At 37.0% G+C, this 23352-nt stretch overlaps 1 protein-coding gene across 7 annotated transcripts in view; it reads right to left on the bottom strand.

Annotated features, from left to right (window-relative positions):
• The window catches only part of LOC120304946 (myosin VIIA and Rab interacting protein), a 104571-nt gene extending 81502 nt beyond the window's left edge, over window positions 1-23069 (bottom strand). For 3 of the 7 annotated variants that reach the window (XM_039336077.1, XM_039336072.1, XM_039336079.1), the window contains exon 1: window positions 22747-23067. The gene's annotated coding sequence lies outside the window, so the exon portion shown is untranslated. Of the gene's footprint in view, window positions 1-22746 lie in introns of all 7 variants that reach the window. The other 4 variants (XM_039336075.1, XM_039336080.1, XM_039336071.1 and 1 more) reach the window with 4 other exon arrangements.
• Window positions 23070-23352: the final 283 nt, after the last annotated feature.

The following is a 23352-nucleotide window of genomic DNA, read 5'->3' as shown; positions in this document are numbered from 1 at the left end:
TTTTTGATGTCATCACTGAGTAACTCTCTACAGCAGGGGTGTGCAACTGCCAACCTGCGGGCCAGATGCGTCATGGTGAAACCATGGCCATCCCATTGCCAGCAATGGAAAAAAGTCGTGATATATTGTGACACATCACGTGACGTTGCGAGTTTGACACCCCTGCTCTACAGGAAGTAAATTTCTCAAAAACTAAAATCTATCATCTTCATTCATCAGAGCACAGATTTTTTTCCTTCCACAACTTGACAAATATTCATCAAGCTCATTTAAGAAACTTTCCAGATCATTCAAACATAAAGTGAATAAAGTAGCAGCCCTCGTGCCCTTCTTGCTAGGACTCAGAGAAAGTGACTGGCCCAAGATCAACCAGGCTTTTTTTCTAAAGCAGAACTAGAATCTACCTGTTTCTAACATGGTACCATAATCTGGACATATTTATAGTCACCTTTCTTCCATTCTTATATCTAATTTGGAGGGATTAACACTGTTCAGGGTCTTAAGCTATACCATATCTTATCTCAATAGGTACATTCTACTATTTTTTCTTTAATTTATCCCTAGGAGTAAAATTAAAAGTTGCCTTCAAATGTATGAATATTCCTAGAGTTTACCCTATTCAGAGTGTCCTTTTCTAAAGCTTTGCACAACCATGCTATGCTGAACCATACTTCTTAGTACAGTTACTAAAATATCCATGTCAAATGTTATGACTATTTTATGATTAGATATTTCCAAAACAATCCTACATTTCATATATTTTACAGTTTTCCATTTTTATTTTCTCTTTCTCTGTTAAGTATCATATGATAAAGGAACTGCTGGTTTTTCATAGGATCACAATGATGTTAATTTAGAATTGATAAACACACGTGCCACTATTCTAATAACTATTGTTTAGCAGTTCTGTTTCTATATTACTCTTTCTTAAAGCATTTCATCCCTTTCTCCCATTCTGCTTACAGTAGTAAGTGTTAAGATGTTTATTGTTTAAGATATCATCTTTTAATGAATATTAAAATGTTACCAGATCTAAATTAAATGATAAATAATATGCTTAAGTTAATAGCTTTCATCCACTTTTTCCCCAGTAAAACATACTGTGTAATGTTGTATTTGCTTAAGATAAGCAGCCTCAGAATTATGATTCATTAGGAAGAATTAGTTTATATTTACCATTTTATTTAATATTATTTACTATTGATTAAAAATTTAGAGAATAATCTTTTTAGATTTCCTAGTCTGTACTTCTTTTGACATCATCTATGACTATATCAAACTATATAACCTAATTTTATTGGAAAAACATTGATTAAGTATCATTTGAATAGAATTTATTGTGATAATTGGAATAATTTCTTGGAGAAAATTATCTGGAATTAATATGATTTGGGGAATATGAAATGGGCAGAATTCTCTATGGTATGAATACTAGTACATGTTTCTTTTGATTCCCTTGAATAGCAAGGCAAGAACTATAAGAGGGTAAGTGTGATAGATAGTAAACGCTTCTTTAACATGGAATGAGATACTACTGACTTTAAAATTGGCAGCAATAGTCCAATTTTTGAAAAAGCTACTCTCAATAAACAGAGAACTAGTGCCAGGTCCAAATTTCTCTTTTGAGGAAACAGCATGTTTTGATCTGGTCAATGATTTTCATTAAGGCCTAGAAGATAGGAGACTTTTAATGCTAACATCCTTGGGATCCTGCCCATTTATGGGTACAGGGAATTTAGCACACCATTTTGCAACTCCTTAATGGGAAGTTCCCCTATGGGTGGGTGGAACTGTGGAGTCTACGTAGTAAGTTCCAAGACCCAGCACTCTCCACTGTTTATCAATATCTATATGAAACTGCTGGGAGAGATCATTTATTAACTTTGGATGGGATATCATTAATGTGCTAATAACACTGAATTATATATCACCATTCCAGACCAACCTGGAGATACTATATGTGATCTAAATTCATATTCAGAGTCTGTGAAGGTTTGAATGGATACAAACAAGCTAAAAGATTGAGTTTTTAATTTTTGCAAAAATATCTTGGCTCAAAAATAATTACTGTTAGTTGTAGGATTAGATAGGGTTGTTCTCTTCTTGAAGGACCAAGTCTAATTCTGCTGGTAGAAATTATGACCAGGGACCTTTGCCCAACTCAGGCTGGTATGTCAGGTTACCTAGATCATAATAGTAAATGTATGCATTCATTATAGGAACATATTCTATAGCATCATCTTTGAAGGCAAATTGGAAGCTATAGTTGGTTGAAAGTGTAACCAACACGATGTTAGTGAGATTCATTATGTGAACACATAGTGTATAATGATAGAGGGAGGAAGGGAGGAAGGGAGGGAGAGAGGATAAGTCTCCCCTAACCTCCAAGGTCAACACCAAGGCATCAAAAGAGGATGAAACTGGCCAAAGGTGACAGCTACTCTAGATACCAGAGATTACATCTATTAATACACAAAAGATCCCTTCTTGAATTGTCATCTCCAGCTGCAATATAAATTAAGCAGGAAGCCAATTGATACAGTAAATAGTGGAAAACACCATAAGTTCAGCAGGATGTCTAAACACCAAGCACCCTATCTGGCCACTCGGCTAATATCCAATAATTCCTAGTAGACAGATCTGGTATGAACAAAGAAAAAGATATAAAGGTAATCACTTGACAACTTTAACACTATAGCCTTCCTTTTAATTGCTGTAGTGCATGTTATTCTGTCAAAATAAATCGCCTCTGTTCCAGGTAACTATGTGTTCTATGGAGGAGCCAGCCTAGATTCAAACTCAGATCATTTATTCTAACAAAGGCTAAAACTATTTATACTGGCTTCCGGTTCCGGTTCACGGCGCCACTAGTTGCACGGGGAGACTCCTCGACTAGGTTTCCCTTCGTCGGTGGACCCTTATACGGGTCCAAAGTCACCCTGGAGGGTGCAACTTCTGTCGAGGAAGCTGCAGTACGGTTGAGGAGGAGCGGCGGCTCCTCCAGCTGTCCGGACGAATCTCTGAGGGCCGACGGAGAAGAAGATCGGCCATCAAAATGGCCGATCGCCCTGCCGCTTCAGACCGTAAGTCAGAAAACATCTAGTGCCACCGTGGGTGAGAATTTTTTCTTATTTTTCTCTCTATTCTGCTTTTTTCTTTGTTTGTGTGCCTGTAAAGAGCTTTTGAAATTATTTCCCTGGCTTGGAAAGGCGGCTTCTGCTTTTTGGGGGGGAAGAAAGGCATTTTAAAAACACTGAAAGGCTATAAACTGGACACAAAAAAGGGAAAAAAAAGAGAAGGAAAAGGTTTCCTTTATTTTTAAGAATGTTATTATTTCTATATATATATATATATATATATATATATATATATATATATATATATATATATATATATATACACATACATACATATTATACCTTAAAACAGTGGTTCTCAACCTTCCTAATGCCGTGACCCGTTAATACAGTTCCTCATGTTGTGGTGACCCCCAACCATAAAATTATTTCTGTTGCTATTTCATAACTGTAATTTTGCTACTGTTATTAATCGTAATGTAAATATCTCATATGCAGGATGTATTTTCATTGTTATAAATTGAACATAATTAAAGCATAGTGATTAATCACAAAAACAATATATAATTATATATTGTGAAATATTTATTTCTAATTACAAATAAATGAAATTTTGTCTTGAAGCGTGGGTGTTCCACCTATGGCTCTGAAGGGAGACCTGACCTTTTCTCTTCTTTAAATGAGCCCTTGAAGTTGCCTGATTAGGTTAAGCATGACCTGTGAAAAATTAATATGATTGTGTATGGGGGGGAGTGCTTATGGGGTGGGAGAAAATAAGGATTAGTTGAGGTGATACTCAAGGGGAGCTATACTTGTAGACATTTGTTGTCCATGTGTGTGATGTGGCCCACACAATTTGCCTCTTCAGCCTTAGCCACTGTCCATTTTTCTATCTCCAGCTGAAATTCACTGAGTGTGTGGAAGAGGACCCCTGTCCTTCCAGGACAATTGATCCTAATGACCTTCAGAGCTTCTCTCTCTGAAGAAGGCAGAAGGAAAACCTTGGCTCTTTTCTGACTCGTGGACTTCAAATCCCAGAATTTCTGAGCCAGCATAGCTCAATTCTGGAGCTGTGCCTGCCAGAATCTTAAGAGATTTTTGGAAGGAGGTCTTGTCCACTGAGGCAGAGGCAGCAGAAGGGAAATCCATTTCTTCCTCCCACCCTATTGCTGGTTCCACTGAGCAATAATCAACTGCTTTTGGTGTAGCAGCCAGGGCAGGAAGAATGGGGAGCATTACTGCAGCAACTGCAAGAAAAGGCCCCTTGGAGCTTCTTGATTCCACACTAGGAGCAGATTCATTTTGCACCCCCCCCCCCTTCCCAGCTTTCCAGAGGCACATTAGGAAACAGAGAAAAGGCAGGCAGGAGGAGAAAGGGAAACACATGCTGCAGACCAAAACATTCACCCAAAGCAGCTTTCATCTCCAAAGCCCTCCCCTTGAACTCTTCCCTTTTCACTGCCTGGACCAGTTTTCCTTCTCCCACTTGTAGTGAAATGGTGCTCCCTTCCCCTGCATCCCACAAGTAGGAAACCATCAAGGGGGAGGGGAGGAGGAGGGATCGAGCAGCAGAAATCAAAAAGTATGTGCTGTCTTAAGGAGGGCTGCAGGGATCTCAGAGGAGGGGGGAATCAGCTGCCGTGGGAAAAGAGGAAAAAGCTACTATACTTTTATGCCCACCACATAAGTAGGAACAAAGCTCCCACATTTATCATTAGTGTGATCTATCATTGGGAATTTAGGGGATCTAATGCAAACTTCCAATTGTGTGAGGATGGGCTATCTGGGAGCTCAGTTAACTCCTGTGCAGCAACTGCCATCAACTTACTTCTCAGAGTTTGATAAGAGTAATAAAAACAGCTATGCTCTTCATTAGGTTTTGCATTATCACGGGTGGACTGTTTTTGCATGGGGATTATGTTTTGTTTTTTTCCTAATGTAGGACACCTTCAACATCATAGGAAAGCAAGGGCATTTTTTTTAGCAATGGAGATGGTCTGAGAAGCTTTTTCAGGAAAGCAAACAAACATACCACCATCCCTCCCCCACTCCGGAGCATGAGAAGACTGCTCCTTCCTTTTATAAACTGCCTGCCTCAACGTAAAGCTTGCCGGGCTTGTTGCAAGCTCAGTTGCGTCTCCGCGCCTGCTCGCGAGATCTCGAAGCTTGGTTTTCTTCCTCCACAGCAGAAAAGTCGGGGAACTTTCCTAGCCGTCCAGCTACCCGTCTACCCATAGAGGCCTGTCCATCCCTCCTTTGAGCTGAGCATCAGTTTTATAACCTGCCATCTGCCTCAAAGCACTTCTCTGTTGCAAGGAGGCAGAGGTAGCAGCCTGCCAGGGGGATGCCTTCTTCTTCTTCTTCCTCTCCCTCCTCCCTGAAACGACGAGAGTAGGACGCTGCTGGCTGGGTCACCCTGCAAGGGAAAGCAGGGCTCTTTCTCTGAAAGGTGCTTTAGCCAGCTGAGGCTCCCAGCAGCAACACAGCAGACAACCTCTACCCCGAAACACGTCAGAGCCGGGCCAGCATCTGTGAGCTCCAAAAGCAGTGCCCGAATGAGGCTCCGGGCTTTCCTCCGCCTCCTGCTCCCCTCACCTGGAGACGGATAGAGCAGCAGTGTCTCGGTTCCTAAGACCATCGGAAATATGTGTTTTCCGGTGGTTTAGGCGACCCCTGTGAAACGGTCGTTCGACCCCAAATGGGGTCGTGACCCACAGGTTGAGAACCGCTGCCTTAAAAGATAGGAAAAAAAAGAATTGATTTTTGGAAAAAACTTTCCTAACTCACTGAGGACATCTAGTGGCAAAAATTTAATATTGTAACTTTGCTTACTTTTTTTTATGAACTTTAAAGATTAAAGATAAGCTGTGCATCTGTGAAGCTGTGGGGGTGGATGTTTTTACATTAAACAAAGCCTCTACAAAAAAGAAAAAGAGATTTCCTTTTAAGAGTATTAAAATGGAGAAACCTCAGATACAACTGAACTGTGCACTTATATTGGAAAAGATTTATGAGGCCACTGCAGATATTTGTGTTACATTTAAAAAATGTGCTTTAGAATTAAGATCCAGAGACTCTACTACATATGCTCAAACTGATGTCCAGGTTACAACTGATCATGTCATAAATCAAAATGTACCAGAAGAGGAATCTACAGAGATAGAAGTGGAATTTATTTTATCTGACAATCCCCTCTTCAGCAACTTAAGAGAACCAGAAGAAGCAAAGACTAAGACTTCAAAATACAAAGCAACTATATTGCAAAGAGAACAGAAAAAGACATTTACTGCAGAGGAAGAGATTTATACTTTCTCAAAGACTACTACAAACAATAAGAACTGATCTATTGGTTGAAAGAAAAAAAGAAGTTTACTCAGAGAAAGGGACGTACATTTGCTCAAAGATTATTACAAGCATTGAGAATGGATTTATTGGTTGAAAGGGAAGCATTTTTATGGAAGTCTGTGTGGCATAGAAAGAAACCCAGAATTAGACTGAAAAACAAATTTAAAAATCTTTAATGGCGTAAAAGGCAATGTTGACTTCATGGATTGTTTTAAGAATAATGATCTAGAACGGAAAAATGGAATTCTATACATGCGTGTTTAAATTAGTAAAAACTATTTAATGGATTAAAAGGCAATGTTGGTTCTATGATTGTTTTAAGGATAATGATTTAGATTTAGAAGTAAGAAATCTACAATTATATTTATGTGTGTTTAATTTAGTTTGATGGCTTTTTTGTTTTATGGAAATTTGATATGGAAATATGAAAGTTAATGGAGTGAAAAAAGAAACTTGGCTTTATAGAGACTAAGAATTCATTCCTTGGAATAATAGATTGATTTAGACTGGAATTTTGAAATGCTTAATTAATTAGATTTTTGTGTATAATAATACGTTTTGATATGGTATGATAATTAATTGGATGGCATTTGGTTTCTTTAATGAATGGAAATGAATTAAGTCAAAGACTACTATAAGTAACAAAAATGGACTTATTGGCTGAAAGGTTAAGGATAATGATTTAGATGTAGAAGTAAGAAAACTATGACTATATACATATGTAATATTTAATTACTTAAGAGATGTTTGTGTATAATAATACGATTTGATAAGATATGATAATATTGTTTTTTTTAACTAAACTAGTTATTATTGGAAGAAGAAATAAATAAGATTGGTGATAAAAAAAGGGATGAGAGGGATTAAGAACTTGAATATATTTGCAAGAGGTATTTGAAGTGATAATATGTTGATGTAAAACACTATCTGATTATGGTAATTGAAATTGATTTAAAGTTTTAATAAACAGGTTTAGTAATAATAGAAATTTAGGATAGAAATGAAATATATTAAATTTACTATGTTACTTGAGGGAAATAGAGAGATGATAGCGAATGTATTAAGTTGAGCTGTTATTGTGTGATTTTATGTTGGAATCTTTGTTTACCCAAACACCACAGTGTGTCTTAAACACTTTTTGTTAAAACTATAAAACCAATAAAATACATTTTAAAAAAAACTATTTATATTGAGATTGGCTATAATAACAGAGATTTTAAAATCTGATTTGTTACCTCTTCCCCTTACTTATATTTCAGTGATTTAGCAATGTATCTGCCTTAGGTGCTGTTTCATTATATTATCTTGTTCTGGACTTCAAAAATGTTTCAGCCCCTTTTGCTTCTTATTTCCACCAATGTCATCTTCTGTACTCTTTACTATTAGGTTTCTTGGCAAGTCCTCTATGAAGAATTCTCAATGAGATCAACAGATTGGTGTTGTTTAAAGTTATTCTCATATCCATGTGATGCTTGTGTCATCCAGTACCCTGCCTCACAGATGATTTACTTTTCGGTCATTGAGGAAAGTTCTCATGCTGGAGCCTTCAAAAGAGCAGACTGAAGTTTGATCAAAGTGATCCAGAAGAAAGATAATGTTTGCTGATGAAAAGTAGTATAATCTATGCAAACATTTACACTGAGAAGTAACTGAAAGAAAGAATAACCTGAAGGGCTCCAAGTGACCCACTGCAGGACTTAACTCATTATGGTCCTAGTTGCTTTTATGGCCATTTTTGTTTATTTTGGGAGAGAACAAAACTTCCCCTGGCAGTCACAATTTTATTTATTTGTTGTTTGTTTGTTTGTTTCTAATATGAATGCAAATCTGATTAAAGGTATTCCACGAAATCAGTACTTCTACTGGCAAATGTTTCCCATTTCCCAGCAAAACAATTTTGCTATTATTTTAACCATTCAGTTGTGTCCGACTCTTGGTGACTTTATAGGAAAATGCTGTCCATGCTACTCTGTCAAGCACAACTTCTTTCATCTGTTGGATATTCAACTTTGTATCAGATTTGATGTTATCAAGCTAGTGTGTTCTTTGCTTGCCCCATTCCTAGCATCATTATCTTCTCCAATGAATTTTCATGCATGATATGGCCAAAGCAAATCAGATGTACCAATGCTTTTAGTAATATGTTTGGTTTTATATGATTTAACACCTCTCAGTTATTCTGGCTGTCCATGGTATATGCAATAATTTAAGCCAGCACAAAAGCTCAAAGGTGTCAATTCTGTTATTCTTAATGTCCAATTCTCACACTGATACATCATTATAGGGAAGACTATTGTGGTAACTAGCCTGCTTTTTGTATTTATATCAATATCTCTGTTTTTCCAGATCTTATTCATTTTAACCATTGCACCGTGGCCTAAGGTTATCCTGCATTTGATTTTAGGAGTAGAACTACCATTGTGAACAATTTTGGATTCAAGGAATATACACAAAAATATGTGCTCTTAAATCTGCAATAAAGAGCACTCAAAAACAGATTGTTTCTTGATTGTTGCCACTCAAAAGCAGATTGTTATGTTAAGAGGACTAGCGGAAAGGGATAGGTAAGCAGAACTGGAAGAAAATGGACCCATAACCCAAAGTCAATACCAAGGCACACAAAGCCCTTCACTTTCCTAAAAATAGCAGCAGAAACTATTCCTCGCTGATGTCTATGGAGATTCTCGTCATCCAGGTCATAGTTATCCCAAAGATGCTTTTTCATGAGGCAACTGGACTTTCTTGTTTTTCTTCGAAGATGTTTTGCTTCTCATCCAAGAAGTTTCTTCAGCTCTGACTGGATGGTGGGGAATGGAAGGATTTACACTTCTTGCAGAATGCTGTTCATTTGCATTCTTTTAACAAGTTGTCAAAGCTACCTGGAGGCTTATCTTTGTCTTCAGGGTCACCTGAGTAGTGCAAATGGGTATGGAGTCTTCTCGGAACTATTGAAAGGACTTACGTTGTAGACATTGGTAAGGAAAGAATGCCTTCTATGGTTAAGTCATTTCTGTGACTATGAATTCTTATATAGTAAGTTCCAGAATCTAACTGAAACAAGAAGAGTCAGAAATCTCTGCCCCCCCCAGCACACTCTTTTGTCATTTAACAGATAAGAAAGAAGCAATTTATATATTATTCAAGCCTCATCAGATTGTACAAACACTGTCATTGTTCCATTTTCAGTAGTAGTAATTAGTTTGCATTCTTCTGTTTGAACAGTTTGCATCCTTTTTTAACCAAGCACTGTCTAACAAAGCAATTTATTTTTTATTTATTTTCTTTCTTGCAGACTAACTTTTCTTCCTAGAGGCATAATATCACATCATGATATAATATGAGCCTTATAGCTAGCATATGTAAACATTCCCTATGTCATTATTTACCAGGGCCATTGATATTTTCCTATCAAATTTTAATAAAAAAACATTACAAAATTAATCTTTGCGTGTTAAGCATTCTTCATAATCTACAGAACTGATAGGGAACCTGAGATTGGCAAATGTTCCTCAGACAAATAAACCTTTTGTTTTTCCAGCCTTCTGGTCCATTGACCAAAAGAGTATCAGCACTCTTCTTCTCTGAACAATATCCTTGAATGTTTCAGAGACTCAACTAACATCACATAAATCCTTATCAGTGTAAACTGCTCAGTTCATTTTAGCTTTACCAAAACCCTTCATTGTGAGTAATGATAAAAGTCTATCTACATCAGCCACTGGAACTGTCTAGTCCATATTATCCATTATAGCATTTTTAGCTGTCAATCAAATTCTTAGTTCCTGTAATACAGTGGTTCTCAACCTTTTTAATGCCGCGACCCCCAACCGGTCGTAAGTTGAGGACTAAACTGGTTGTAAGTTAAGGACTAAACCGGTTGTAAGTCGAGGACTACCCAACCCGGGAGCGCTGCGCATGCATGGTGCCACCCCCTGCGCCGGCGGAGGCGTAGCTGGCAAGCAGCAGAGACGGAGCAGGCTGACCACTTGGCTGGGCCACCAGCTGGCCTAGTCCAAGGGAGGTAAGGCATCCGCCGGAAAAGGGGAAAAAATGGCGGATTGCCTTGCTTGGCGACCCCCGTGAAATGGTCGATCGACCCCAAATGGGGTCGCGACCCATAGATTGAGAACCACTGCAGTAATACTTCCATCCAAAATCTCTTCAGTCTTAACAAATTATCCTGGGTGCTTTTTAGATTTCTCCTTTTTTATCAGCTTCATACCTGCCAATGAGGACTACACCCTATTCACAGCACAGACATTATCAGTAAAGTAAAATTCAGATTTGGAACTGAATTTGTTTGGGCTACTCTCTCTCCTCCCATTTCCCCTTCAGATATTATATGGATATGGATATATATTACCAAACCTGTAGTGATTGCATGCTTATCACAGAGATACATATGTGATAATTATATATTCTTTCCATACTACCGTTCTATTTTCTTGGCTAAATCTCATATGAAAGCCAAAGCTTCCTTTTTCTTTTTGGCTGCAATAGCAATATGGAACTCATGGAAGTTATTACATAACGGTGATACTCCTAGTGGAACTCTGTCCCATTTCCTACCATAGCAATTCCTGCCTTACGTCCATGCCTGCTGGGGAACACTCCTACTGCTGTGCAAATCCTTCTCAATCTGTCTATATTTAAATTCAAATGGCTTTCTTAGCTATATGGCATCTACTGTCTGGACTAACTTTATGTTTAATTGAATATTTGAATACAATTTCTATGCATGTTAAATCTGCAGATAATAGAAAACACTATTTGTGCTGTGCAGGTTTCTGAATCTCTCAAAGTGTGTACTCAGCACATATAATTATGAACATGTAGAATCCTTATTAATCCTCCTACTGAATACTGTATATTTAAATCAGAAGCCAAAAATGGAATTTCATGAAGAATCTTTATAACATCAAGGGTGATTGGTTTCTGCTAAGAACATTCAGTCAGCTTTTTCCAGCTAAGGAGACAAGATTAGCCCATTCATGCAGCACTCTTTCCTTTGCAGAAATGAGACAGTCTTTCAACTCTTTCAGATTTATTGTTCACAATTAAAAACCTAATTTCTCTCTCTAAAAGCAAAACAAAAAAACCAAACCAAACAAAAGTCCTCTATGTATTTTATGCTGTTTTCATCTATTATCTCTGTAATAAATAAGGAGCCATTCCCTTAGGCAGTTTTCTTTTTGTCTGAGCTCCTGAATAAAATAAAGCCCATATTGCTTATCCTTTCTCAAGTGGAATAGCAGCAAAGTAGAAGTCTTCCAAGCATAACAAATTATCTTACAGCCATTTAAAACAAAAGCAGCAGCAGCAGCTAGAGTAAGTGTCAATGCTGTAACAATGGATGTTCCTGCTCTGACAACTGATGGAAATTGCAGCCATTTTTAGTTTGCTTTTAACATGCTTTTTCTTCTGTTTAGAGATCAGATTTTGAAGGGGGAATGGGGTGAATGCTTGAGCTCAGCTAGCCATAATAATAATAATGCAGCTCTGTGGGAACTCAAGGACACAAACCAATAACGTTTTGGCAGTCTGAGGAGGTGAGGAGAGAGACCATGCTCTGGGCTAATTGGAAAATGTGAATTATGACTGCTTTGTGGGGTGGGACTTGCAACTTGTTACTTTATATCTGGGGGAAGGGAATCTAGTTTTGGTTCAACTATGTAGTGCTGATACTCTGTTTCCTGAATAAAATGTTCTTTAAGGAAGAATTCTTGCCTTGAAGTTCTTTAATGGGTTTCATCTATAGGAAACATGACAGTAAGACTAACAAATCCATTTACTGAAAACAGGCATAAGTTGTTCTAGATTATGGCTTGGTCAAATAATTTTGCGACCCTAAATCCTTGACTTGATTAATAATAGTTTCTTCCCAATCTTTCTAGGAGAACCAATAATAAACATATAGCAAGAAAAACTTACTTGCATTAAAGTTTGGATACATAGTTTATGGGCGTCTTGCAACATCCTGATCCTACACTTGTGGTTCTACCTTGTAATGAATGCAAAAAAAACCCCTGTTGTTACTGTATTTTTACCACACCTTGCAAACAAGGCCAGCAAAACTGCTGTCCCATATTAGATCAGCGAGAATATATGTATGGATAATGTACAGATCTGCACATTGGGAAAACAAAACAACAACTTCATAAGTGAATGGCACAACATAAGAGAACAAAACTATCGGGACAAGAGTCAGCAGTCTATCTGCATTTAAAAGACAAAGGCCTTCAAAGACAGCAAAGTCCATATTTTGGACGGAGAGGACCGCTGGTTTGAAAGAGGTATCAAAACAGGCCATCTATGTCAAAACTGAACAGTTATCTCAACAGAGGCGGAGGGATACGACATCATCTATCCAATTGGCTGTATCTTCTGAATTAAGAGTTGACAAAATCATGTGAAGATGTGAAGGTACAGATTTAATTATAATAAAAGCAATTAAAAGGTATGGCAAAAGTAAGAACTAGTGCCAGCGAAATATTAAGATTTATAGTTTGATGGAAAGCGCTTGTAACAAGCAAAGAAAATGCAAATATATTTAGATGAAAATAAAACATTGTTTTGCAAATGGATATAAGCCAGAAGTTTTCAACCAACTGAATGGGAAGAAAAATACTGTTTAAATTGTCTAGAATGAAAGTATATAGATATAGAAATGTACATAAGGAAACTTGACACTACACTATGGATATGTTGATTTGGAATGTACATGTGTATTTACTTTTGTGTATAGACAGGACTGTGCTATTGGTGGACAATCCAAAGGATTAATAATCATATTTGATAAATTGTATGTGAATAGTACAATTAGATAAATTGCAGTGAATAGTGGATAGTTCTGAAAATTAATCTTTTAAAGACCCAGATAGACTGAAAAAATGAATGAGTGAAAGTAAAATGTAAATAATGGGAAAAATTAGAAAAGGTATATGAATTTTTGTACCTTGATAGAATGCTTACTTAACTGATTAAGAATTTTTAAGATCTGAAAAGATAGTAGAAAGATAGTGAATAGTGAATGTATCCATTGTGAAGATGAGTATTTGTTTATACCCACTTTGTTATCTGAAAGAAAGAAATGGGTATGTGATGAGAAACATAAAATCAAATTAAATATAATGGAATGGTATAATTAAGAAGTTATTTGTGTTAAGGCAAGAATAGATAGGTTCAAGAAATAATCAGTGCTGAGTGACTATAACTGAATGCAAGAATTAGTGATCAATATAAATGAAGTATGTTAACATTATTTAATCATAGAAGGGAAATTAACATGCATTGATTCACAAAACAAATATATGATGAAAGAGTCGATATGCAATGAAAAAATGAAAAAAGTGAGTAAATTGTAATTGGATGGAGTTAGAAGAGTCACTAGCAAAGTGAAACACTTAAAGAACAGAAAACAGTATAAAACATTACATGGACTTGATGGAAGCAAGGATAGTTTGTAAATATAAAAATGTGTTTAGAGATATAGTGAATGGTGGCAAATTGTTTCTGAATAGAATAGAGCTGGAAGGGACCTTGGAGGTCTTCTAGTCCAGCAGAACCTATACCATTTCAGACAAATGACTGTCTAGCCTCTTCTCAAAAATCTCCAGTGATGGAGAGCCCACGATTTCTGAAGGCAAGCTGTTCCACTGGTTAATTGTCCTCAATGTTAGGAAGTTTCTCCTTAATTCCAAGTTGCTTCTCTTTTTGGTCAGTTTCCAACCATTGTTTCTTGTCTTGCCCTCTGGTGCTTTGGAGAATAGTATGACGCGCTCTTCTTCGTGGCAGTCCCTCAAATATTGGAATATTGCTATCATGTCGCCCCTATTTCTTCTTTTCTTCAGACTAGCCATTCTTCATATGTTTTAGTCTCCAGGCCTTTGATCTCTTCATGTTTTAGTCTGCAGCTCTTCTCTGAACTTTTTCCAAAGTCTCAACTATGGTTTTTACTATGGTTCATTTTTATTTTCTCATGCCTTTAATTTCTTTTGTTTACTTTCTTATGTAGTCAATTTTTAAAGAAATTTCATAAATAAAGTTATAATTTAAATCCATCCCCTTATCACATTGGACCCATACAGCTATACTGAGATAATAACTATATCTATCCTTTTTTACAAAACTTATATTTCCAGATATTTTTGTTTTCTTCATGTATTTCTTCTTCTCAACTACATGAAAAATTCATTTTCTGCTACCCAATAGACCCAATTACCCAACAGGAAATTTTAAGGATACATTTTGGATTCTAGGATCTATTTTGTTCTTAACTATATAATCTTACTTAAACTACTTCTTTGCTGAACAATTTTAATATGTTTTATCACCTCTTCTTTCCCTCTTTTGGTGGTTCCTACATTTTTCTCACAAGTCATTTAGAATTCATGTACAGTATTATCACACAGGAAAGAAAACCACACAGACATCTGTTAATATACATAATAAGCTACAGTCTCTATCCTTGAGCTTGTAGTAATAGTTGATGGATATTGCCAGAAGTACGTAGGAGAAATGTGGGGGGGGAACCATATAGGACAGAAGGCAAGTCTTTAAACAATTCTGGCAGGAAAAACATTCTAAAAAGCTAGCACATTTAACTTTAATTTGCCCCCAAGATTGTGCAATCATCTCACTCAACAAGTTCACATTTAGAAATAAATTGAAGTAGAGTATCTAATAGGGTAAGAGTAAGATTGTGATAATTAGGACTTAATGGTGTAACTTTAAAAGTCCCTATTGGCAATATAGGTTAGCATGTATAAAAGAGATGGAGTCTGTACAATGAGTATGATTAAGAAAAAATGTATCCATTATACCACACATGAGGAAAAGGAAGGAAAAATATTATCAAAGCCAAATGTTTTTTTCTGCCTAGTGTATTCATTCTTGAAAGAATAAGTAGATCAAAATCATGAGTATCTATGTCCATAACTCTCATCCTCTTATATATATTGTATCAGAAAAAGGAAGGATAAATATTAGTAGAAATGAAAACCAAAGAGTTAGTTTAGTATATACCATTCATATTTCAATATAGAAAGCTTAAAATTGTACAGATGTTGTAGAAGTATTATTTTGTTACATAAACATTATTGTTTCTTGGCTCTGAATAGAAAGGTCATAATACAATCACAGTTACTATACAATAATAGTTTGCATATCCTTTTTTTCACAATAGCAAGTACTCCTGAAACTAAAGTATTCTATCATGACATATTGATAGCCAGATTTTGCTAATATCAGGAAAATAACAAAATTCTACGAATATATAGTTAAAAGACAGTGCTTGGATATTTTTATTATTTTATTATTATTACTATTATTACTTCAATTCAATTCACAGTCTGGGACTGGTAAACTCAACAATTTAACAATTCAAGTCCTAACCAAGGACCTAAGAGTTAGTGTCTGAGTATATAAGCAGTTCCAAGTAGTTATTAAATATCAATGAATCAGATATCATCATCATCACCACCATTATTATTAATCATTGCACAATCAGCCAGATGTTCAGACAGGGTTTGGCATTTTTGGCACAGAGTTACAGATATCATTGCAGTATGGAAGCTGTCCCGAGCAAAGCCTCCTTTTGCAATTGACTAATGAGAATATGTCAATGTCAATGGTGTTCAAGTGATGCTCCAGTTGTTTTGGGTTTGCACCTATTACTACTGGTACTACCCTTGCTTGCCTTTCTCGCAGCTGTTCTATTTCTATTTGTAAATCTTTGTATTTTGTTATCTTCTCCAGTTCTTTTTCCTTCTATTCTACTGTCTCCAGGCACTGCCACATCCACTAACCAGACTTTTTTGTCTTTCTTATCTTATCTTGTCTTTTTTAAGTCTGGGGTGTTATGTGGCAGGTGCCTGTCTGTTTGAATTCTAAAGTCCCAGAATAATTTAAGTTCTTCATTTTCTATTACTTTCTCTATTTTATGGTCCTACCAGTTCATTCTTGCAGATCTTCCAATGCACTATTGTTGCTACTTTGTCATGCCACCCCTTGTGGTCAGTCTGTGTGATCTTTTTACAGGAGCTTACCAGATGGTTCACTGTTTCTTTAGCTTTTTTGCATAGACAGCACTTACTGTCTTCTCAATTCTGGCTATGTATGTTTGGTCTTGTGCAGCCAGAATTAATACCTGGGTCTTCTAATGCCCTTAGACATTGTCAGGTCTTGTTATTATCTGCTTTCCCTGGTATTTATTTTAATGTACTGGCCACGTAGTGCTTTGTATTCCCATGCCTCCATTCTGTTCTTCATTTGGTTTTTCTTGTAGGACAGTTTGGTCTCTCCAGTAATTAGTAAGCCTTCCTGATATACTAACTTCAGTGCATCTTCATCATTGTCCTTCAGATATTCTTCCAAAGTTTTTTTTTCTTTTTCAACCATCTGATGTACTTGCAACATTCTTATTTGCCTTGGTAGGTAGAGTCTGTCAATGTCACTATGTGGATGAAGGGCTTAATTCATTGTCATTATTTTTCTTCCTATCCACTGTTTTTAATTCTGCTTGAGTCCAGTCCACTATTCCAGCTCTGTATCTAATGCTCAAGTATTGATGGCCTTGATGGTATTTCCTCCATTGACTTTGGACTTTATGATCTTCTTTCCTCTATTGATGTATTCACCTCTAATCTTTTGCTTGACTTCAGTGTGCTTGATGTTGTCAGCTTGAAAGATACCCATGTATTTGTAGTAATCATCCTCATCCTCTTAATGTTATTTTTGTGGGGCATCTTGAATCTTTCAGTTTTTACTATTTTTTCTTGTTTGATAGTATGACACATTTGCACAATCCAAACTCCATTGCAATGTCTTAGCTATATATATGAACAGTGTTGAACAGTGAGTCTATTTCAGATTATGTTTTTCCATCCAGCTTCAAATCGCTGGATGGAAAAGGAGGTGGAATAGTCTATCAGATGCTTATGATGTTTGATAGTCATGGCCTGAGTTATTCAGTATTGTTGTCAGAGGAAACAGTGCAACGACAAATAGTAGGGGTGATAGTGAATTTCCTTGAAATTTCCTAATAATATGTTTCCCCAAAAGTAAGGCCTACCCCAAAAATAAGCCCTAGCTTGATTTTGGGGGATGAGGCTAATATAAGCCCTATCCCAAAAATAACCACTAGTTTTGGAGTGAGGCACACACCTAAAAATCAAGCTAGGATGGGGGTTGGGGGTGGAGCTGCCCCCCATGCCCCGCTCCCACTTACCTTGCAGCCAGGCCTCTCTTTGCCAGCCCACTTCTTCTGAGGCGTCTTCTGCAGCCAGACCTACATTTCTCAGTCACAGGGCTTTCCAGGAGGCCTGTGCAGCCAAGAACTGAACTATGGATTCAATCCATAGCTCGGTTATGCAAGACCTCTGCAGCCGAGGACCGAGCTATGGATTCAATCCATAGCTCGATACTCGGCTACATAGGCCTTCCGGAAAGGCCTGATGCAAAATGTAGGCCGGAATGCAGCTGCAGAATAAAGCTGCTCCTTTGGCCGCAGAAGAAGTGGACCTGCTGGACAGTGCTGTTGGAGCTGGAGCTAAGATGTTCCCCGAAAATAAGACCTGATACTTTTTGGGGAGCTAAAAAAAAAAAGACCCAGTCTTATTTTCAGGTAAACACGGTATTAATCTTTTCCAGTCTCTCACCATTGACCACCAAATGTGTCTTCTCTTGTGCCATCAATTTTTGCACAAAGTTTTTGATGTTTCTACTGACTTCTGTAATTTCTAGGCATTTGATTATCCAGTCATGTGGCAAAGAGTCAAATACCTTTTTGTAGTCAATCCATTATTATTGTTGTTGTTAGACATAAAATTGTGTGATACTAGAACTGAAATAAAATTGTATCAGTATCATTAGTAGACAAAACAGATTAAATGTATCAATACATGTACAGAGGTATAGCTTTTTCTTTAAAGTGATTTATTCTTGTCCTGTATATTATAAGCAAAATAAAAATTCAAGGTAATTTTATATATTAAAAGAGGAAAGTATGCTAACAAATAAAAAACACATTAAAAATGAAAGAATTCTATGAGATTAGATCAAAGATGCTAAATCCCAGTGAAGATCCTAATTGTTTGGAATTTTTTCAGCTACACTATTTGAGGGCTTTTAACTAGAGACATCAGGTTCCTTCATGTAGAATTCTTTCTGCAGAGATGTTTATCCCCTCTGAGGATTTTGGTCCATAAAAAATATATTAACAACCTTTATTGGTGATTGGTTTCTTTCCTATTCATATATCTCTTGAATATATATTCATAACATTCATAAGACCTCTCAAATGTAGTAAGTTTATTAACTTATTGTGATTACTATCACTGCAAAAGTATAGACTCCTGCTGCAACATCTAATTAAATTTATATTAAGGGCAAACTAAAAGAAGCTTACAAAAGCTAAATACAAGAGACTAATGCAAGTATAAAATAAGTATAAAATTAGCAGCAACACCAGCAGGATGGAGGAACAATAAGATGTTGTAAATATTACTGATTTGACAAAAATGCTTCATATATTCAAGATCAAGTTTATGGCCTGGCAAGCATAGAGGGCAGCTGTGATCATTATTTGTGATCTTCACTTGCTGCTTCAGAAATGGAATAGCAATATGGAAGCACAAAAGATTGGTCACAGGTTTCTCCCACTTGCCTTCTTACACACCATGCAAGGTCCTCCTTCCTAGGCCTCCCTAATATACTCAAACATTCATATCCAATACTCTCCCACACATGTTCACACCTATGCAGCAGTGTGCATGACCCTTCCCCAACTCCCTCTCGCTCAGTTCGCCTGAGCTAGACATCCCAGAGGTTTCCCACATACACACACAGTATCACTGTGGTCCTTACCTGGGACTCCCACTGCTTTTCACTTAATGACCCATGCATCTTGTGGTTACCACAGCAATGAAGACCATCTGGATTGCTGTTGCAATGCTGCTTTGTGTAACGTCAGATTTTACAACTATCACTTAGCAATAGTAATCCCAGTCCCAATTGTAAATCAGGGTCTACCTGTATGTCAATAGCCTTCTAGCATATATGGCATGCATGATCCAATTATAAGTCAACTTCTTTTGTCTGTTTGTACAATATTTCAACTCAGCATTCTAACAATGTACAGAACTATTCTATCATATTTGTTTTATTGAATATAGTATTTATTTTACATTTTGGCACTAAACAAAGGCTTTCATCATTTCTGTAGCCTCTCAAACCTAGAATGTAAAATTGCACCAAAATAAAGAAGTAACCTTAATTGCTAACAATCTGCAGAAGTATAGACATTTTAATTGAATGAATATACATTCATTAAACTCATTCATTTAGATACTGTATGCTTAAATTCCTTAGCATATATTTAATGGAGCACAGTTGTATTTTAAAGTATTTTGCTACATTAGTGTTCCAATTGGTTTTAATAATTTACCATATTTTCCGGCGTATAAGACGACTCAGCATATAAGATGACCCCCGACTTTGGAGACGATTTGCATGCTTAGAAAGTCGTCTTATATGCAGGAAACTACCATATTTTCCAGTGTATAAGACAACTCAGCGTATAAGATGACCCCCAACTTCGGAGATGATTTGCATGCTTTAGAAAGTTGTCTTATACACCGGAATATACGGTGAGAATACATGAATATAATAATAGTAACTGATATAGATCAATTTTTTCTAGATAGTTATTTTCTTACCTACTAACATATAATTATAGAAACAAGCAAGCCAAGCAGTTGCTTGCTCAAATTCCCAGATTTATTTTATTTGCTTTACTTATTAATTTTTATGCCACCCATCTCCCCTATAAAGTAACTCTGAGGGGCTTACTAGCTATAAAAGAAGTGGGGGGAAATTAAAATATTAAAGCATTAAAACTACACAGATTAAGATTTTAAAAACTATACTGATGAGAATAAAGAAATGGATGGAACAGTTAGACAACTCCAGCAGTGAGTGCCTCCCTTGGGGCTCCAGGCCAACCAACAAGTTTTAACAGAAGACCAAAAGCATTTTCACCTCTAGCAGTAGAATGTTCCACAGGAATGGGGCCTCAATGGAAAAGGTTCTTTTCCTCTCGTGCTGGAATTCCTTAATAGGACTTTGCTACTGGTGCAACTGGGGCAGGCTAGTCCCATTTAGGACAGATGGCTCCTCAAATACCCTGGGCCCATGCCATGTATGGCTTTAAAGGCAACAACCAGCAACATGAATTGATCTGGAAACAAATTGGTAACCAATGCAGTTAGTGCAGTAGCAGTGTTATATAAGCAGCCCTAGAGACTCCCAGGACTGTGTGTGCCACTGCATCCTGCACAGCTGCAGCTTCTAAATACTCTTCAAATGTAGCCCCTATAGAGCATGTTGCCATGATTAAGCCAAGAGATGACTAGGGCATGAATGACTATGCACAGGGTCTCAAAATACAGGTAAGGGTGCAATGGTTTGCAACGTAAGTCCTAGCCATGACTGCTACTACTCTTTGAGATTTCAACCCCTTCCTTTATTTATGCCATGGTGATGATTTAATACTTTGTATGACTCAGTTGATGGATTCACTAGTTTCTTTAACTCTCCTGGACTGGCACAATTGTCCCGCAAACATACTTTTTAATACCATTTTTTTTGGTTACAAGAACTAAAAGGGAAAAGTGGGAAATCCTTGTCAATTTCAACTGGTCTAAGAAAAAGAAAGTTCTATTACAAGCCATTAATAAATTTAACTTTTCAAAATTCCATCTTTTCATTTTCCTATCATTTTAGAAAAATGGCACTGGAGGCCAGTGACTAAAGGAGAGTGGTCATTCCCACAAGTTGCAGTAGCCAAGCATAGTGGATAGTTTTAATTACAAGGAATTGAAGCACAGCATACAAAGTGGATAGTGCAGATTGAGTGAGCACAAGTTGGAAAACATGTTCTTGCTTCATAAAATGGTATTCACACTGATGTAAACTAGAACTATAACTCTTCTTTGTAATATTTTAAAGGTGCTATATGCAAAAATAAGGTAACAATAATCTGTAATATTATTTATTCATTTCACTCTTAGCAGAAAGCAAAATAGCAATTATTTGTACTCAGATGTTTCCATAAATCTGCAAGCTCAAACAGCTGGCCACTAATTTAGTCTGATTAGTTCATAAATGTAAATTAATAATCTTACTGGCCAGGCCCAGCTACATTAAAGGTTAAATTGAATCAGATGAAAGAAGAAGGAAGAAAAAGCTAGAGTATAGTTGAAAATTTTGCTGTCTATTGTATAATTATCTTCTTACAAAATAAATTGAATGCCATCATAAAGTCAACTTTACTATGCCCTCAGGTGTACTTGAAGTTATGTTCATGTATACATCCTTACACTTATGTAAGACTATGGATAAAAACAGCAATAAAAGTACTAATAATCACTGCAATTTTAGCTAAAAATGGATTATTGAATTGACTTCCTTAACTAGAAAAACTACAACCCTAAGCACACAATTAACAGAATGTAAGTTGACTTTTAATGGATTTTTAAATAAATAATAGTAAAGTTATCTATGTTTTGTTTAAAAAAGCTATAATCCTTTTTAGCTCTATCACTTTCTGCAAACCTTATTATATGATTATTAACAACTCAATTCACTGCATAAAATTTCAATGCATTTGAGTCAGTAATAAGCATACAATTCTAATTATAATTTCAATCTATTCCAAGCATTGGATGTATCTGCAAAGCCTGTTTTGGGAAGACATAAATTCCATAAAGAAATAAAGAATTTGTGAGACTATATATTAAATGTATAGCATCTCTAGTCATCCTGTTGTGGTATTACATCAGAGCTAGAAATACCTTCTTTGCAAGACCCACCTAAGACCTATAAAAGAAATGCTGCTTGCAATTCTATTAAGACATACTTCAGTAGAATCCAAGTGGCAATTGCATCAAAATCATTCTCCAAATACAGACACATTTCCACCTTTCCCTGCAGTAGGCACTGCAAAAAAGGAGATTGGTAGAGAGCAAAAAGGCAGACACTTGTCCATGCTCACACTCAGCATAATGCAAGAGAGATGCAGCAAAATGGAAGCTATCAGATAACTTCTCTGATTTCTTAGCTCCACCAACCCCAGTTCCAGCCCATTCCCTCTTTTCTTCAGCAAAGTGGTCCAAAGCTGAAGATAAAAGCTGATTCAACGATTCCTTAACATCTCTCTCTGTGTCCCCTGCCCACAGGTCTAAGCAGTGGTGGAGCATTTTGAGCTGCTTGTCATTTTCAGGTAACTAAACTCATACGAGGGGAAGAAGGGGAGAACCCCTCTAACCTTTGGAGTTGTGTGCACCAGTCCAGTACTTCCAATATCCGACACCAAGAGCAGGAGGCGAACCCAAAATTAAAGTATCTCCAGTATAAAGCAAGCGTCCCAAAAGGTGACTGGTCAGATAAGAGAACCGGTTGCGCCTTCCTTTACATAAGCATGGCAGCTGTCATAGAAGGGGCCAGCTCTGAATTTTCCCTGGCTTTGATCAGGGTCTTCTTTGGTAGCAAGCGCCTATAGGCTATCACCACTGAATTAAAAGAAAAGTGATAGCCATAGGCGACCATATGCCTCCGTCTTGAGACTGCCTCTTTACCCCCTTCCGCACTCCTTGCAGTCTTAGCTCCTGCTATTGCTGACACCTGGCCGGGGCACCAGGCGGCCAATCAGAAAACAGCGGCAGTTCCAGAGGGAGGGAGGGTGCTGGAGAACCAGGAATGAGCCGGAGAAAACGCGCGCACGCGCGCGCGCTACATTTTCGGCTTTGTCCAAGCAAGCCTTCGGGCTCTCGCTATTTTCTCCGAAAAGATAGGGATGGAAAAAAGAACGCGCACGCGCAAAACATCATTTGCGAGCACTAGAAATAACAGGCGATACCGTCCCCTCTCCCAG

The sequence above is a fragment of the Crotalus tigris genome, unplaced genomic scaffold (assembly GCF_016545835.1).
Source record: "Crotalus tigris isolate CLP2741 ecotype Arizona unplaced genomic scaffold, ASM1654583v1 scf7180000017666.27876245, whole genome shotgun sequence".
Classification (NCBI taxonomy): Eukaryota; Metazoa; Chordata; class Lepidosauria; order Squamata; family Viperidae; genus Crotalus; species Crotalus tigris.
Note: the sequence above shows the minus strand (reverse complement) of the source record. Positions and strands in the feature narration are given on the sequence as shown.